We start from the raw sequence: 18,163 nt of genomic DNA, 5'->3' as shown, positions 1-18,163 counted from the left end.
AAAAGACAAATAAAGGGGCATCATTTTCATTTACCATTTCAGCTCCTTGGCTTTTTTGTTAGTCTTTGATGAAAAAAACTAAATTTAAAAACCCCAAAAAGGTGGTTGTTTTTTCCTGAGAGTTTACCTCTGACTTGTAGTAAGGGTTCACTTTAAAACAAAGGAAAAGAAACAAACAACAAATACTTACAACAAATTAAACAATCCAAATTCCCTTTAGAGTTTCATAAATGACAGGGCTTCAGCCATGCAACAAGGAGTTTATATAATTGATGAATGTCAAGTGGAAAAATCTGCTATTACTTTTTTTTTCTATTATAGTTTACTTTCAATGTTATTGTATTTTGTATTTATTTCAGGTGTACAGCATAGTAATTAAGCAATCATATACTTTACAAAGTGGTCCCCTGATATTTCCATTACCCACTTGGCACCATACATAGTTATGGCAATATTATTAACTATATTTTCTATGCTGTACTTTACATCTCTGTCACTATTTTGTGACTACCAATTAGTACTTCTTAATCCCTTTACCTTATTCACCCAGTCCTCCAACCCTCTCCCCTCTGGCAACACCAGTCCACTCTGTTTCCAGTAGTCTATTTCAGTTTTGTTTGTTAATTTATTTTGTTTTTTAGATTAAAAATGTAAGTGAAATCATATGGTATTTGTCTTTCTCTGACTGACTTATTTCACTGAGCATAATATCCTCTAGAGCTCCATCCATGCTGTCGCAGATGGTGAGATTTCATTATATCTCATGGCCCAATAATATTCCATTGTATGTACCACTTTTTTATCCACTCTTCTGTTTTTGGGTTCTTAGATTGCTTCATATTTTGACTATTATAAATAACTCTCCAATGAACATAAGGGTGTATATATTATTTCAAATTAGTGCTTAAGTTTATGTAAACATATACCCAGAAATAAAAATCCTGAGTCATAAGGCAGTTCCATTTTTAATTTTTTAAGGACCTCCATATTGCTTTCCACAGTGGCTACACCAGTCTGCATTCCAACCAGCAGTGCACTAGGGTTCCCTTTTCTCCATATCCTCGCCAGCACTTGTTGTTTGTTGATTTATTGATGATGGCCATTCTGACAGTTATGAGGTAATATCTCATTGTGGTTTTAATTTGCATTTCTCTGATGCTTAGTGATGCTGAGCATCTTTTCACATGTTTATTAGCCACCTGTATGTCTTCTTTGGAGAAGTGTCTATTCAGATCCTTTGCTCACTCTTAAAAAGGATTGTTTGTTTATTTGGTGTTGTATAGTATGAATACTTTATAAAATTTGAATATTAGCCCCTTATCAGATGTATCATTGATGAATATCTTCCTCTAGTAACTTGCCTTTTTGTTTTATTGATGGTTTCTTTTGCTGTGCAAAATCTTTTCATTTTGACATAGTCCAATTTCTTTATTTTTTTCTTTTACTTTACTTGCCCAGAGAAGATATATCAGAAATAATATTACTAAGAGAAATGTCAGGTTTTTCTTTTTTTTGCCTATGTTTTCTTACAGGAGTTTTATTGTTTTGAGTGTTACCTTTAAATATTTAATCCATTTTGAGTTTATTCTTGTATATGGTGTAAAAAGGTAGTCTAGTTACATTTTTTTGGCATGTATCTGTCCAATTTTTCAAGCTCCATTTATTGAATAGGCTGTCTTTAACATATTGCATGTTTTTGCCTCCTTTGTCAAATACTAATTGACCATAAAGACATGAGTTTATTTCTGGGATGTCTATTCTGCTTTATTAATCTATACGTCTGTTTCTATGCCAGTACCATGCTGTTTTGCTTACTGTGGACTTGTAGTACAGTTTGATATCAGGTAGTACAATTCCTCCAACTTTGTTCTTCTTTCTCAAGATTGCCGTGGCCATTCAAGATACTTTGTGGTTCCATATAAATTCTGGAATATTTGTTCTAATTCTGTGAAATATGTCTCTAGTATCTTGATTAGAATTGCATTAAATCTATAGGTTTCTTTGGGTAGCATGGATATTTTAATAATGTTAATTCTTCTTATTCATGAACATGGTGTACCCTTCCATTTATTTGTATCTTCTTCAATTTCTTTATTCAGTGTCTTATAGTTTTCTGAGTGCAGGTATTTTACATCCTTGGTTAAATTATTTGTAGATTTTTTTGAAGCAATGTGAAAGGGATTGTTTTCTTGGTTTCCTTTCCTGATAGTTCATTTTTGGTGTATAAAAATGAAACTTATTTTCTGGATATTTATTTTGTATCCTACTACTTTACTGAATTCATTTATCATTTCTAGTAGTGTTTAGATAGAATCTTCAGGGTTCTCTACATGAGTATCATTTCATCTTCAAATAATGACATTTTTACTTTTTCCTTTCCAATTTTGGATGCTGTTTATTTTTTCTTCTTGTCTGATTGATGTGGTAGAACTTCCAGTACTATATTGAATAGACTACCCATCATAGCACTGATGAAATAGCCAGGAATTGGGAAAAAAACCACCTTAATTCATATTTCCTAGTATGAATAGAAAGTAGGTAGGTTATAGAGTAATGGAAGAAATATCTTTTGGAGAAATATAACTATATGAGCTGAGACATGTTTGCTCTTTCTGGAAAAGAAAATATTTCAGCTTGACCAGTTGTAGGATGGGTGAAGACGGTTGACGCTAGCTGTACCTAGAGGGGAAAGCAAAGTGAAAATCATCAAAATATTTTGCTCAGAATTAAGGAGTTTGACACTTATTTTGAGAGCAGTGGACTTTACAATCAGCCTTTCTGGTTCTGTATTAAGTGTTGTATAGTAATTGTCTAATTTAAACCTACCATTCACTTTAATTTTTGAAATGTATTCACAAAAAAACAACAGGTAAAACACATTTTTATAGGAATACTTCTTGGTGTGGCTTACTGGTGGGAACAATTTTGTCTTAGGCTGCTGTCAGAGAACTGAGGAAAGCAAAGATAAGGATTTGCTGGTATGCAGATAACTGAACCTACTCCATAGCAATCAGATGACTCCAAATGATCTAGCCTTACTGGCATCTATATAAAGGGCAATTCTAAAGAGAAAAGCTCTAGTACATAGGCAGGCATCTGGGCATAAATTCTAATCCATAAATAGGGCATGTTACTACTTTACCATATAAAAGATCAAGTGAGGAGTGCCAAGGCATTGGAAGATCCCAAGGGAGTGTGTAAAAATACAAAAATTCAATTTGTGGTAACCCAGAGAATTTTATTACTCGTGTATCAGGGACCACTTCCTGGGAGGAAAACTGACTTTCTAATGTTTACCTAAGAAAAGTACACCTTGATCCACGTTTAGATAAACTACAGAAACATCTCTTTTCATTGTGTTGAGGTATCATTGTACAGGTTGTCTTTTGTGATTTTTAAAATCTTTGTGTTTTTGATGTTCTGAAGTTTCCATTTACCATATCTTTTTCACTATAAGATGCACCTGACCATAAGACACACCTAGGTTTAGAGGAGGAAAACAAGAAAAAAACTTTTCTGAACCAAATGGTGTACTAAAATATTTTATAAAATATAACAATAATATTTCAACCACATAAAGTGAACAGCAGTCAACAGCAGTATTAAGAACCATCATCACTGTCATTAACAATGAGGAGAGACTTTAAGGTTCAAGTACTCTTCTAGTTTTCTAGGAACCCCAAGAACTCATCATCACTAGTATCATAATTTATGAAGCTCAGTTTCTCACAATCACTGATATCACTTTCTTCTCTACTATCTTCAGTTCCACCTAAGGCATTGTTAATGCCACATTTTTTGAATGACTGTACAATGGTTTCATCCTTCACTGAGTGACATGATGTTTTCACCCATTCACAAACTTGAGTAATAGTGGACCTCTTCATTCGTCCAGTAGGTGTCAGATCATGACAACCAGAAGCTGTCCATTTGTTCCACTGTTCTCGCATAAAGACTTTAAATCAGATTGCAGCAACCACGATGCCCAAACGAAAGAAGCAGAATCAGCAGCCGCCGCCGCCGCGGGGCCCCCAAGTGCCAAAGCGGGAAGAGACCAGAAACGAACACGATGGGAGTCCTACGGGACAGCCCAGCGTTCCGGGCCCTCCCCCCCTGGCCGATGGAAAGCCTGGAGACCCCAAGTCAGCTCTTCACAGAGGTCCTCCAGGATCAAGGGGGCTGATGATTCCACCACTGCTGACTCTCCCACCTCCTCCCCGGGGCAGAGGCCCAATTTGGGGAGGCTTAGGCCCCAGGTTTGGCCCATATGGTCGTCGTTGGTGGGGGATCAATGCTGAACCTCCTTTTTCCGAACCAGGGCATAGTAGTCCCTCCAGGAGAGGCTTTCACAAAGAACAGAGACATCCTCGAAGGCTCAAAAGCTGTTCTCTTGTCAAGGATACCTGTCTGCCCAAGGATGAACCCCAGGTTGTGGAAGACAAATCTGACCGCCCTGTTTGCTGACACTTTGCCAAAAAGGGCCACTGTCGATATGAGGACCTCTGTGCCTTCTACCACCCAGGCGTCCATGGACCTCCTCTGTGAGGCTACCTTTCCATCCAAGCTGGAAGGAGCCCTCTGTGACCTAGCAGCCACATATTTCCCTGTGGCCCTGTGACAGCTACTGTGATGCTGTTCCACCCATCACCCCCAGCCAGTGACACCCACCCCTGTCCACCACCTCTCGCATTTGGAGTCCAGAGTTGTGTTTCATCACTGGTGCATAGTGTGCACTACTCTGATCAGCCTCCAGAGCCTTGTCTTCAGGATCCCATCTTTGCTCCCTTCAACTGCCTCCTGGATCCTCTCTCCCTCACCACCTGACTGCTGAACAGGAAATTTATTTGGTGCTGTTTCTTGTGCAATTGTCCATCCAGCCCTCAGTATTGCCCTCAATTCCTGAGCACTGGAGCATTCCCTTCTTCTAGCTGCTTATTTTAAGTCCTTTTTATGTGATACCTCCTACCCCCAATATTGGCAGCTGCTCTGTGAAACATCCTAGGTTGTCTGACCTGGGGTTAATATTGAATGACTGGTACAGAGTCACTCCCTGAAAAGCTATTCTCCTTGCTTTTGGATTTTGTACTTTCACCATCAATAGCATAGCCTCCAACTGCTGTGGTCTGTGATCACTGTGCTTTGTGAAATGTGCATCCCCTCATAGCCTTTCTCAGTGTCCATGGCATTTCTGTGGCTTCCCAACACTAGAGTATTTCTGCCAAAATGAGTGAGGCTCTTGGTGCCCTCTAGACTTTCCCCACCACCCAACACAGGATGTACAACAGGATGACTGCTTTCCTGGCCTCCTGAGATGTCCTCTAAAGCCTCTGGAGGGCCTGCCCTATCCCCTCCATTTTAGTTAGACTGCATCATTGTGAGGCCACTAGGCCTCCTTGTTTGAATTCTGTGAATCTCCACCTGACCTATCTTTGGGTGGAACCTGGACAGTACTGTCATCCTCACCCAGCCTCTGTCCCCTATATCCCTGGCACTGGTTATTTTCTGTGAAAACAACAGTGAACAGGCTCAGTTTTGAGCTGGCCCTGAGGAACTGGGTCAGGATTTGTTTGGGCAAGAGGGAGGGATGAGAGCTGTTGAAGAACTAAAAGTGAATTTTTCTTTTTAACATTTTGTTAGTAATAAATGCAGTAGAAATGAAAAAAAAAAAAGACTTTAAATCAGTGGTTCTCAACCTGTAGGTTGCGACCCCTTTGGGGGTTGAATGACCCATTCACAGGGGTCACCTAAGACCATCTGGAAACATATATATAATTACATATTGTTTTTGTGATTAATCACTATGCTTTAGTTATGGTTGGGGGTCACCACAACATGAGGAACTGTATTAAAAGGTTGCAACATTAGGAAGGTTGAGAACCACTGTTTTAAATGATTTCTTGATGGAAATGTAGAGAGGTTGTAACTGGCTGGTAAGACCCCCGGGAATTATAGCTAGATGACTCTTCACTTCTTTAAAGCTCTTTTTTGTAGTTTCGCTAATATGTGCACTAAACTGGTCAAGCACTAATAAGGCAGGTTTTTTCAGAAGCCCTCCAGGACGTTTGGAGCACACTTTTTCAACCCATACTCTCCCGTTTTCGTCCATCCATCCTTTCTCATGAACATGCACGACAATTCCTTTTGGAATCACTTCTTTTGGAAGTTTTTTCTTTTGAAAATTAACATCAGTGGCCATTTGGTGCCATCTGCACAGCAGGACAACACAGCTGTGTAATGGGTTTTCTTGTGTCCTGAGGTTTTCACAGCTATGGCTTTGGCACCTTTCAGATCGCTGTCCTGCACGGCACCAGCCACCTCACCCTCCTGCATAAACTGACCGTTTTTCCGAAGCCACAGACTGGCACTAAGGTGTTGTGAGGCCAGGGCATTACAGAATAGGAACTAAGGAATTAAAAAGTACCTCCAACCTCCCGAAAGCTCCCCTTCACCCCACTTCTCCCTTGGCAGTTAGCCCAGTTCAGGCATTCAAATTTAAAAAGCTCATTGCTTCTCACCCCCACTATCCATTTTATGACAAATATATGAGCTTTTTTTACTTTAATGCTCTAACCAGGCTAAGCGCCAAGAGAGAAGTAGGCTTTTGGGATGGCTGGAGGTCCTCTTTAAGATGGGGCCTTTCATAACAGGCATGGAGGGAGTTAAGAGGTATCGCTAGTTGTAACAGTCCCTGAGAGTATCACTATCCTAGTTACAGGTTCTGGCAGACTACCCCCAGTGCCTGTTATGGCTAGTGAAACCCCTTAATACCCTTAGTGCCTGTGTTACTGCTAGAATAGTGACCCCACCATAACTCCCTTTATATACTACAAACTTCAGCATATATGGCTGCTCACCCAGCTACTGCTGGCCTCCTCACACAGAAATCTGGTGTGCACTAGAAACAGTATGGAGGCAGACGAGACAGCTGTAGTATCTAATGGAGCCAGTAGCCAGCCGAGAAGCTTACTTCAGCTCCACCCATCTGCCTCTCATGATTGGCAGAGCTTATGACACAGTGATTGGTGATTGGAGGCGGTCCTACTGACACAGACCCCACCCAGTGTCAAAGGCAATTGGCAATTGGCCCTGCGCCTCATACCCATTATTAGCCTCAGCTGATTCGTCAGGTCAGCGGTTGTAGTGGGGAGTGTCAGGCGGCTCTGCACTCTCCCAGGTCCTGGGTGATGGGCAGAGGTGGATGGCAACTGACCAGATGCCCTGAGATTCAGCAGTAAAGTGGGACATTTAAGTGTCCCCAGGGGTTTCATGTGGGCCCACTGCTTCCTCTTCTAACAGCTGTCACCACCACTGACAGGTCAGGTGATACACATCACGGTCTGTGATGCAATATTTGCTCCATAAGACACACCATCATTCCCCACAACCCCTTTGGGGGAAAAATAGTGCATCTTATGGGCTGAAAAATGTGGTAATATGTCTACATATTCCATTGAGAATTTGCTATGGTAACTGAGTCTAGGGATTCATCTGTCTTATCAATAATGGGAAGTTATTGGCTATTTTTTCTTTCCATATGTCTTCAGTTCTTCTTTAACCCAAATTAGATATATTAGGCCTTCTTATTCTACCTGCATGTTGCTTTCATACTTGCCATCTTTTTGTCCCTCTGAGAGAGTTTTTGAATTTATCTATGTTGCAATACAGTATGTATCTCTTTAATTCTAACATGTGCTGTTTACTTTAATTGCAGTTTTGTATTTTTATCCCTAAAATATCTATTTAAGTTTTCCCCTGTCTGACTGATTTTTATTTTTAATATTTTATTTCTCTAGCAAGTTTTGATAACATATAGTTACCCAATATTTTAAGTATATAAGGTTTTTTGGTATAGCTGAACATTATTTTGTCTGATCTTACTTGGGGTAGCCTGTTTCTTCATGTATTTTTTGTTATATTATGAACTTATATGTGCTGAAGATTTATCTATAGGAATCCAGCAACTTCTTAACTGTGAATAGACCTTCCAGAAAGCATTTTTATTTCTTTTTTGCCAGTTGCCCCTAAGATACTTCCAACCAAGGACTAGCCTGTGTTAATGTTGAGGTTTCCAGAGATATTTAAACCAATTTTGCATCAAGGAAGTTCTCAAATATTAAATTCTTGGGGTAGAGTTTAATTCTCTAAGGAGATTGTTGCCTGAGATACAAGTTTTCTTGTCAATCACTCCCTTTTCTCATGACATTTTCTAGTCTACCTTTGAATGAAGGCAAAGCGCCACTCTGTTTCTGCCCTTTTTAAATTAAGTAAGCCTTGTTCTCACACATCATCTTGCTTGGGCTGAAGGTCATCTCTACCATTCTGGGCACAGCCATTAAACCTAAACTTCTTGGCTACTGAGGTTGACAAGCTCCCCTAGGACATTCAAGGCTTTAGCATCAGCCTGCCATTCTGATTCCTATTTCTCTTTTGAATTCTGGCCTCTGGAGACTATCCTTACTTTCTAGTGAGTTCAGTTATGCACTTAAGAAGGTTATTTGTTATATTTCATCTAACAAATCTAGGAGTTTTGCATTGGAAACTTTATGAGAATTTAGTTTATAAATATTGCCAGAAACAAACTCATAAAAATAGGAAATAGAAGCTGTTCTGGAGTCTTTGTGACATCCATAATGAACACCAAGCCAGCTGAGATTTTGGGGGCTAGTGCTAGCATTTCTCTTCTTAATGCCTCAGGTTATTTCAATGTCACAGATAAGAGGGCCCATAGCAAAAATAATGGGCACTAGTAAGGTTTGTTTTTGCACAACTACCTAATTAGCCAAAGTTAACCAAAGGTAGTAAAAATAAAGTCCAGGGCCAGAAGGCTGAGAATTTAAATATTTTAGCCTTAAGGCAATTGTTTTCTTAGAAAGAATGGGGAAGAATTTTAACATGCTTCTGCTAATCTGTATGTCTTAACACATTCTATTTTAGTATTAATTAATATGAATTAATATTTATTAATAGTGGGAATATTGATGAGAAATTTTGCATATCTGGAGAGGAGGGGAAAAGGAAGATGTGAAAAAAATTGCAAGCAATTCATGCAGTGAAAGGCGTTGTGCCCACTTGTCTATCCCCTTCCAATTAACAACCATAAGCTGGAGCAGGAGTGTTGAAAATATAGTAGAATCAGCATGCTTTCCTTTCATTAATCAATATAGTGAAAAAGTTGTCAATAATATTATATATACAAAACAAATAAAATATTTAAAATGCATATGAAAAGATTGCTATGTAATATAAATATAGATATAAACATGGTTTAGTTTGTAAATTCATAGTATATCCACAGCTGCCTGTCCAGACTGACAAGCACCAAACATAATGCAAGTAAAAGAAAATGAGTAGACTAAACAGTTCTTTGAAACTTTCCTTCATAACAGCAAAACAAGTACAGTTATATTACACAATTCCCTGAGCCTCTTCACTATTTCAGCATGGTAAGTCATCTGGATGGAAGTCAGGATTTTCCCTTTTCTTAGTTAACTTATGCCAAGGCAGAGATTTGGATAGGTGAATAGTAAATTTGGCTGAACCAAAATATATGAAATACCAAATTATGTGATTATAGAATACTCAGTATTTTTTTTCCTTCTGCAATCTAGATTATAGCCAATATTATCAGCTTCATCAATCTGGAATTAGGCTGCCACACTGCACAATTTGGCGGGGGCCATTCACAGCTTCAAAACCTGTTCAACTGTCTGTGATGGTCCTGTCTAGATAGCAGATTAAGATTAGGTTCCTTATACACACTTTTGCCAGTACAGAAAAAAATTTAAAATCTTTCTCAGAATTCCTTCTCTCATCATTTCTTAAAGTGGCTACCCCTTTCTCCCAACCCTTCTCTCCCTCCCTACCTTCTTTCCTTCTTTCCTTTCTTTTTTTCTTTCAAATCCTCCTGGATGAATGCTTGTCCAGACTCAAGCCTGCACACTGAAGACTGGAAAGTTCAACCACCATCATCTGAGAGCTGATTACAAGCTACCAAGCTGGGGTGCTGCTGTTCAAACTTGAGGTATCTACAAGCTTTGCCTGCCCACCTAATGCTGTTGCAGCTCTTGTCCTCTCAACCACCATTGCTGGTTCTCCAGAGCCTGGCCATTCCCAAAGACAAATCTTTGGTGCTCCATTTGGTTTGTTTTGGGACTCAGGTGACCTTCTGAATGCAGGGATCCTCTTCAGAGCCTCATGTGTGCAAAGGACAGTCATTTACTAATGTCATAAAAAGACAGATCCTGCAGCTGCTGAAACTGCTGCTCATTTTATATTCACACAGTTTGATGCTGTGACTCTTTTCCTGCAGAAATTATCAGGGCACAACAATAATGCTGTTCAACATCCAGCAGAGAAGCAAGAGACCTGTTTCTTAATGTTATTATATCTACTATTGTCTCTTACCTCCATTAGAATGGGATCCTATAAATGCATTCTTTCTTTTACTTTCATGTGCACAGTTTTTATTCCTGGAGCACTCCCATGGTGGTAGTGTACCTTGGTCAAAAGAAAAGTCTCATTTCTGTAGCATATTGAAATTAAAATGTATGTCCTCACTGTTCTCATGACATCTACCTTCTTGAGATACCAGCTTTCCTTAGATACAATATTATCTCATTTTACCAGAGATATTCTCACTGCAAAAGAAAACATGGACCATTCCCTTCTTCAGGATAAGTAGTGCACCTTAACTAACTTATCCCAATACCTTAAAAGTTAAACAAAGAAAGTTCCTTATATTTTTTACTCAGAACATTGATATCTACTTGCATTTTAGTTTCATAATTAGAGAGCCCACTCATAATTCTCACAAAAACAAAAGAAATCTACTCCACAATGACTTGTAAAGAGAACTTCTTGGCATAGATATGGCTGGCAACTTATGAATAGCATTTTCTCTGGGAGAGAAAGACAGTAAAATTGGGGGAAGGGGAGAAAGAAAAAATTGTACCTTACTAAATACCTTGGAGGAAGACAGCTACCCTGATATCTATTCATTTTCTTTACCACAGAGACACACTCAGAAGAAAAAGAAAGGTGATTGAGTCTCATCTCTTCAACTGACTCTCTATGTAAATAAATGAGTACCATTTATTATGAGAAAATGCTCTTATTTGCAGAATGCCCCATCATGATGTCCATGGTTAAAAAATTACTTATAGCAAATAAATCCATAATCTATGAGACATGGCTCCCTTGAGAATGTCACTTAAGCTATATAATTCTCTGGAAATAAAATAGAAATATTTTTTTTGATATTTTAAATGCTCCCTGTTGTAGGAGAAATCTCACAAAACCTCACTAGGAGAACTTAGCTTTATTCAGTTCTAGAGACGTGTGCAATGCAGTGGGCCTGGAGACCCACTCTTGATGGCCTTACATGATGAAAATATTTAAAGGAAAACATCATAATTCCAAAGTCTCTGAAGGCAAATTTAAAAGGAATAAATATACTCAGAAACTCTTGCACATCCATTCTTCCACTAGCTTATGAATTATAAGTCTAGTGGGATAAGAACATCTTTCCTGATGCAATAAATTAATTATAAAAGTATGTGATTGATATAAATGGAAATCATCTTAATTAGATGACTAGAATTGCATGAAGGATGATGCATGACAAGTACCATTTTAAGGTCACATGTCCGTTGAGGATTTAAGTAATTATTACTTGTTATTTATAAGATATTTAAAAGCCCCAACATAGAAATACAGTGTACATTTATGCATTTCACTTGAATTATCTTGTATAGTTAATTTTCTAGAATTTTAAAGCTGGTTAATATGTATTATGTTGAAATTCATAGTGATTAAACATTGCATGATAAATTTTTCCATATGCTATGATGTACTAATAAAGATAAGTCTTTCAAATTATATATAAAGGCTAAAGTGCAAAGAATACAAGAATATTTTAGTAAGTTTTCAAAGCTACTTTCTATTATGCAATGCTCACCTGGATGACATAATCACATTAGCAAGTAAGTTGCCAATGCTTTGCTCAAAATGAAGTAGAGTATAGGTTTTATAGATAGAAAATAAATGAGTGTGTGATCTATTCTTATAGAGTGTATTAATCTCAATGAAACTCTAACCTTATAAATCTAGCATTAACATATAACAAATAATGTTAAATTTCAGAATATCTTGGAATATAAATTTAAAACTGTGTTGTTTTATAGGATTTTGCCTTTTAAAGTATCTTAAAGTTACCTAAAATCTTTATCATAATGCTTACTGTGAAATGTCTATGGGAGGGCAATGATTCATGAGTATGATCAAATTCCTTTTTACTTCAGAAAAGAAAGCAGTTTTTCTAGTGAAGAATGTCTGCTCACATCAGGGACACCTGATACTATTCCATTCTGTAGGCAAGTGGGTTGCAACAAGATTTCAGGATTAGGACTTCTGGCCAAGATGGAGGCATAGAAAGACACTGCATCTCCCTCCAAAACTAAGAAAAAATACAACTTCCTTAAAACTAAAAACAACAACAAGTTCTAGAAAACCAAACTGCATGGAAGTCCAGCAAACAAAGATATAAAGAAGAAATACTCATCCAGACAGGTAGGAGCTGGCGGAGCAGGGGCAGAGGGGATGCGGTGTGGTGGCTACAGCAGTGGTAGAAGCAGTGGCAGCAGTGGCAGGCCGGCAGAAAGAGCAGTCACACGTTTTAAAGTCAGGAGGGACATCTGGGGAGCATTCCCAGATCCTCACTGGACCTAGCAGCTCATGGTCCCAGCACCACGGAAAATCAAGCCTCATTGCTTCTGACTGTGCAGACCAGTAGGGGTTGGGGTGGAGACAGAAACTGCCAGTCTCTCAGCACACTCCGCTCGTTTAAAGGGACCCCATGGTCCTAGAATGTCCATAGACCCACTCACTCTGGGAACGACAGCCAGGGCAGCAGCTAGAGGGGCGCCAGTCCAGTGCAGAAGTGGGAGAGGTACCTGGAGAAGGGGCGAATGCTGGGCAGGCAGCATTGTTCCCTCTTGGACCCCTCCCCCACACACAGTGCCACAACGTGGTGAAACGTCACCCTGTACTGACGAATCCCTAAGGCTCTGCCCCTTACAACATAACAAGAGCGATAGCTCTACCTGGGATGCAGTGGCAAACAAACACAGGAGCCTGTCAGAATGAGGAGACAGAGAGTATGGCCCAAAAGGGGGAACAGATCAAGTGGGAGAACTAAGCGATGAGGAGATAGCCAACCTCACAGATGAGGAGATAGACAACCTAACAGATGAAGATTTCAAAACACTGGTGATAAAGATGCTCACAGGCTTGACAGTTATGCTTGAGTATGGCAGACACATAGGGAAGAGGTGAAGGCTATGCTAAGTGAAACAAAGGAAAATCCACACAAAACTAATGGTGAAGGGAAGGAATTCGGTGTTCAAATCAATGGTTTGGAACATAAAGAAGAAATAGTCAACCAGGACAGAATGAGGAAGCAAGAATTGAAAAAAATGAGGAAAGCTTCACAAATTTTATGAAGGAGATGGACATACAGGTCTGGGAAGCACAGGAGGTCCTAGGTGAGCTGGACCCAGAGGGGACCACACCAGGACACATCATGACTGAGATGCCAAAAGTGAAAGATAAAGAGAGATTCTTGGGGACAGCAAGAGGAGGCAGAGAGTTGCCTACAGAGAAGTGCCTATAGGACTATCAGCTGATTTCTCAGAGGACAAATTGAAGGCAGGAAGGGACTGGCAAGCGGTGTTCATTGTGATGAAAGGCAACCCAAAACCAGGATTAATCTATCCAGCAAGGCTATCATTTAGAATGGAAGGGCAAATGAAGTGCTTTCTAGATAAGGTAAAGCTAAAGGAGTTTATCATCATCAAGACATTATTATATGAAATGTCAAAGGGACTTACTTATGAAAAAAAAATCAAAACTATGAACACTAAAATGACAACAAACTCACAACTATCAACAGCTGAATCTAAAAAATAAAAACAAAATCCAACTAAGCAAACCAGAATAGGAACAGAATCATAGGTATGGGGATCATTTGGAAGGTTATCAGCTGGGAGGGAGGAGGGGGAGAAATGGGGATATGGTGCAGAGATTAAGAAGCATAATTGTTGGTACAAAATAGACAGGAGTAAGTTAATAATAATATAGGAAAAGGTGAAGCCAAAGAACTTATATGCATGACCCATTAACATGAACTAAGGGGGGGTGAGACTGCTGGAGGGAAGGGGGTACTGGACGGAGGAGAGCAAAGGGGAAAAAAATTTGGAACTACTGTAACAACACAATCAATAAAATATACTTAAAAAAAAAAAGAAGAAGAAGATTTGAGGATTAGCCCAAAGATGATGTGTGAATAGTACACAGGCCCAGACATAAGAGGATCTATCTGTAGATTCATACTCCCTGTGCTGTTGCTGAAGAACGAGAGTGTTCTACTGTTAAAGAAGGGATTTAGTAAAACTTAGCAGCCTGATTCATCAACCTAACACTAGATGGTCTGAAGAGTGCAAACCTACAGAGGGAAACTTCCTCAAGGGTTGACATTGGGACAGGTTAATCAAATTCCACCACATTCTATTTTTTCATCATTAAAGGCACACAGGGAAGATCCTCTCCTTGGTGACTAAAAACACCAAATTCACCAAATTATATTATTAATCATTGATGGACGTGGGTGAGTAAAAATTTTTCATGCTAAGGCTAATGAAAGAACAGGGCGTTACCGCAGCCACATACGAATCAAGACAAACTGCAGGAGTGGCTCCCATAGAAAATTTGTCTTCCTACCAGATATCCTAGGATGCTGTGACCTTTCAAGGTCCCTCACAGGTCTATTATTCTAAGAATTTTATCTTCCTTTCCATTTTAATGCTGTCCTAAGTCTGCTTTTCTTTCCAGTTTATTTTCCTCTGCTTTCTTCATTTTCTTAAATGCATTTGATCTCTATCCCCGCTTCCTCGGAGAAATCGATAGCTTGTTAAAAAAAAAAAAAGATAGTGACACCTGAAAGGGCAGAGCTAATGGTCCTACTCAAGAAATCATTGTGCTAATTGGGTTTGTAAAGCATATCTAGTGTCTTCCTTTCAGAGAGGGTCAAGGATCCAAATGAATGATATAAAGAAAAATTATTTTGGCTGGTGAGGGAGGGATGGGACAGGAAAGGATAAATTACAGTATTTTTTTTTTTAAGTTTGAAAGCTGAAGAAATTTTGTAGGAAACTAATAAAAGTGAGTTGTTATTGCTGTTTTTGATTTTTAGATAATTAAGTAAAACATCTTAAAATGTTATTATTTAATAAAGGAGCATAGTCATCTAAAATAAGGACATTATATGGAAAAAAGTTATTGAAAATGCCTCCTTCAGAACCAACTATATTTGTGAGGAGATGTTGCTTTTGAAAATAGGGCTATAACATTAGATGGCTTAAAAATAAAAGTATTATATTTTTATGTTATTATTAATGCAAATAGCAGTAGAAAACTAAGGAAAATAATCTGATTAGGGGAAGCATCTTTCTTCTCAGAGATGACATTGTAGACAATTTCCCCTGGCAAAGTCAGTAACCAGACAGATAGATGACAGAGAAGTTGATCATTTACTCTTACCTCATTGTAAATTTTTATTTTCCACTAAATAAAGCCTGAATGTCCTTCCACTTCTTAAATGTGATTCTAGCTGTTACATAGTCTTACTATGTAACACTATGTAACATAATCTTTCTGCTCTAACCTTTATGTATCTGTTTCTTCATAACTGCAGAAAAGGATGAAGGTAGAGAAGGAGTAAAGGAGGATGGATGAAGTGAGGATGACAAGGAGGTAGGAGTATAGAGAGGTAGATGGTAAAGCTCAAAAGCAGAGAGGATAATGAGAAAGTAGATCCTGTGGATGTGGGTATGCATTCTGATTCATAGCTCTCCTGAAGCAGACCACATCCTATGTGCTATCTGATTTCAGAGTGGTTGCTGTCTACTTGTACTGCTTAATGTGTAGATTAATAAAACTCTAGAAAATTATTCACCTTTGGAACCAGAGACATTGCTATTTATTTATTTGGCACTTTTCTGTATTGGGTTTGTCACACCAGCACTTCCATCTTTGATTTCCTCTCTGTGAGTTGGGGATTTATCTTGTGGGGTTCTTGCAAGTTTTAAATTAAATTAGTTAATATATTTAGGGTCTTTAGGAAATGGATAGGTCCTAGATAAGCACTCAGTAAATATTAGATTAAACCATATGAAATTGCTATTTTCATAATAAAAAAGGCCAAATATTGGCAATTTATATGCTTCAACCTTACATTGATTTTCTCCATTTTCTTAAGCAGCTGGGAAGGCAGAGACCAACTCCCCATATACCTAATAGCATAGCCCTGCTGTGTAATCTGCTCAGGCCCTGAGATCAGGCTTTATCCTACCTATCTACGATGTGGATTATTGCCTGATAGTCATTCTGAAGCTCACACAACTCCACATATATACTTCATCCTGTTGCCAGATAATTGGGCCTCTCACTGAGCTCTGGTCAACCTACATTGGACCCACTATACCACTAATGGGTCTATGGATATTTTTTCCCACTTGATGGTTGTTTGAATTTTATTTCAGTGGAACTCAATTTAAAATATCATGGATTAGAAGCACTACGCTTTCAGGAAATACACAGTCTACCTTGCAAGGGGTAATTACTAGAAGTTGACCATTGTGTAAATTGAGCCTGCACTCATGTTAGTCTAAACAACATAAAATTGCCAATATTTGACCTTTTTTGATCTACAAAAATTGCAATTTCAACTAGCCCTTATATGAAATATTAAAGCGACTTATGTAAGAAAAAGAAGAAGATCAAAACTCTGAACAGTAAAATGATAAAAAAATTCACAACTATGAACAAATAAATCTAAAAAACAAAAGCAAACTAAGCAAGCAACTAGAACAGGAGCAGAATCATAGATATGAAGACCATATGGAGGGTTATCAGCTGGGAGGGAGAAGAGGGAGAATTGGGGAAAGGTGCAGAGATCAAGAAGCATAATTGGTAGGTTCAAAATAGACAGGGGGACGTTAAGATTAGTATAGGAAATGGAGAAGTCAAAGAACCTATATGCAGGACACATGGACACAAACTAAGCAGGAGTGGGGGAGTTGCTGCAGGGAAGGGGGTACTGGGCCGAGGGAAGGCAAAGGGGAAAATTGGGACAACTGTAATAGCATAATCAATAAAATATACTAAAAAATAGCAATTTCATATGATCTGATCTAATATTTGCTGAGTACTTATCCAGGACCTATCTGTTTCCTAGAGTCTAAATATATTACCTGATTTAATAGCAAACCTCTTGCCATCTCTGTCACTCAGCATGCTGCCTACGTTTTTACATATGCCTGCCCCTCTGTGCCAGTGCCTCCCGCCCCCATTGGCGTGACAAACCCTACTTACCCTGCAAGAGACAGCTCACATGTGCTGTGCTCTGCAAAGCTGTCTTTTAATCCCCCGAGCAGACACACCTGTACTGCCCCCCATACCACTGGGCCCCTGTATGCAGCAGTCTCAGCAATTATCACACCATATTTAAGTCCGCTTCCCCATTTTATTGTGAAAATTTTGGTTAAATGAATAGTATCTTTATACTGAAGCAATAGGTACCCCCTAAATTGTTTCCTTGAAAACATTAGTCAGTGAATCAACCTCTTCTAAGGGTCCAAGGACAGATTATTTGCTGTTTGTTTATTTATTTATTTATTTATTTATTTATTTATTTATTTTGGTACTAGCTCTCTCTTTCTTTCATCTTTCCTCCCTTTCCTACTTCCCTCACTCTTATTATTCCTTTATTTTCATTCAGCCTTAAAAATACTGAATTTATCTCCCTGTTTAGAGGTTTATTGGGATTTTGAAGATGCTGATTTGCACAGGTAAACAAACAAAAAAAATCACACATAAAAAAGAATAGGCTCCCTGGCATCTTTTAACTGATTGCTGTATTATCTCTTTTAATAAGATGCCTTAGAGTCTGCACATTTTCCTGATAAGAATAACTGCTGTCATATTTTTATTGTTTCAATTTGAAGATTTTAAAGGCATTGCTATTAGCACTAATTAGATGTATAAGAGCCTTCCTGAGCAAAGTAGATAGTCACAATTAATTCATAAAGAATTAATGATAGTAGTTAAA

General features: G+C 38.5%; 1 pseudogene; it reads left to right on the top strand.

The window, feature by feature from the left end:
- The first annotated feature begins 3,972 nt into the window (after positions 1 to 3,972).
- LOC150012861 (proline-rich protein 3 pseudogene) lies at positions 3,973 to 4,545 on the top strand (annotated as a pseudogene).
- The last annotated feature ends 13,618 nt before the right edge of the window (positions 4,546 to 18,163 follow it).

Source organism: Furipterus horrens, unplaced genomic scaffold, assembly GCF_987537825.1.
Source record: "Furipterus horrens unplaced genomic scaffold, mFurHor1.1.pri manual_scaffold_4, whole genome shotgun sequence".
Taxonomy (NCBI): Eukaryota; Metazoa; Chordata; class Mammalia; order Chiroptera; family Furipteridae; genus Furipterus; species Furipterus horrens.
The sequence above is the reverse complement of the archived record's forward strand: the minus strand, read 5'-3'. Positions and strand labels throughout refer to the sequence as shown.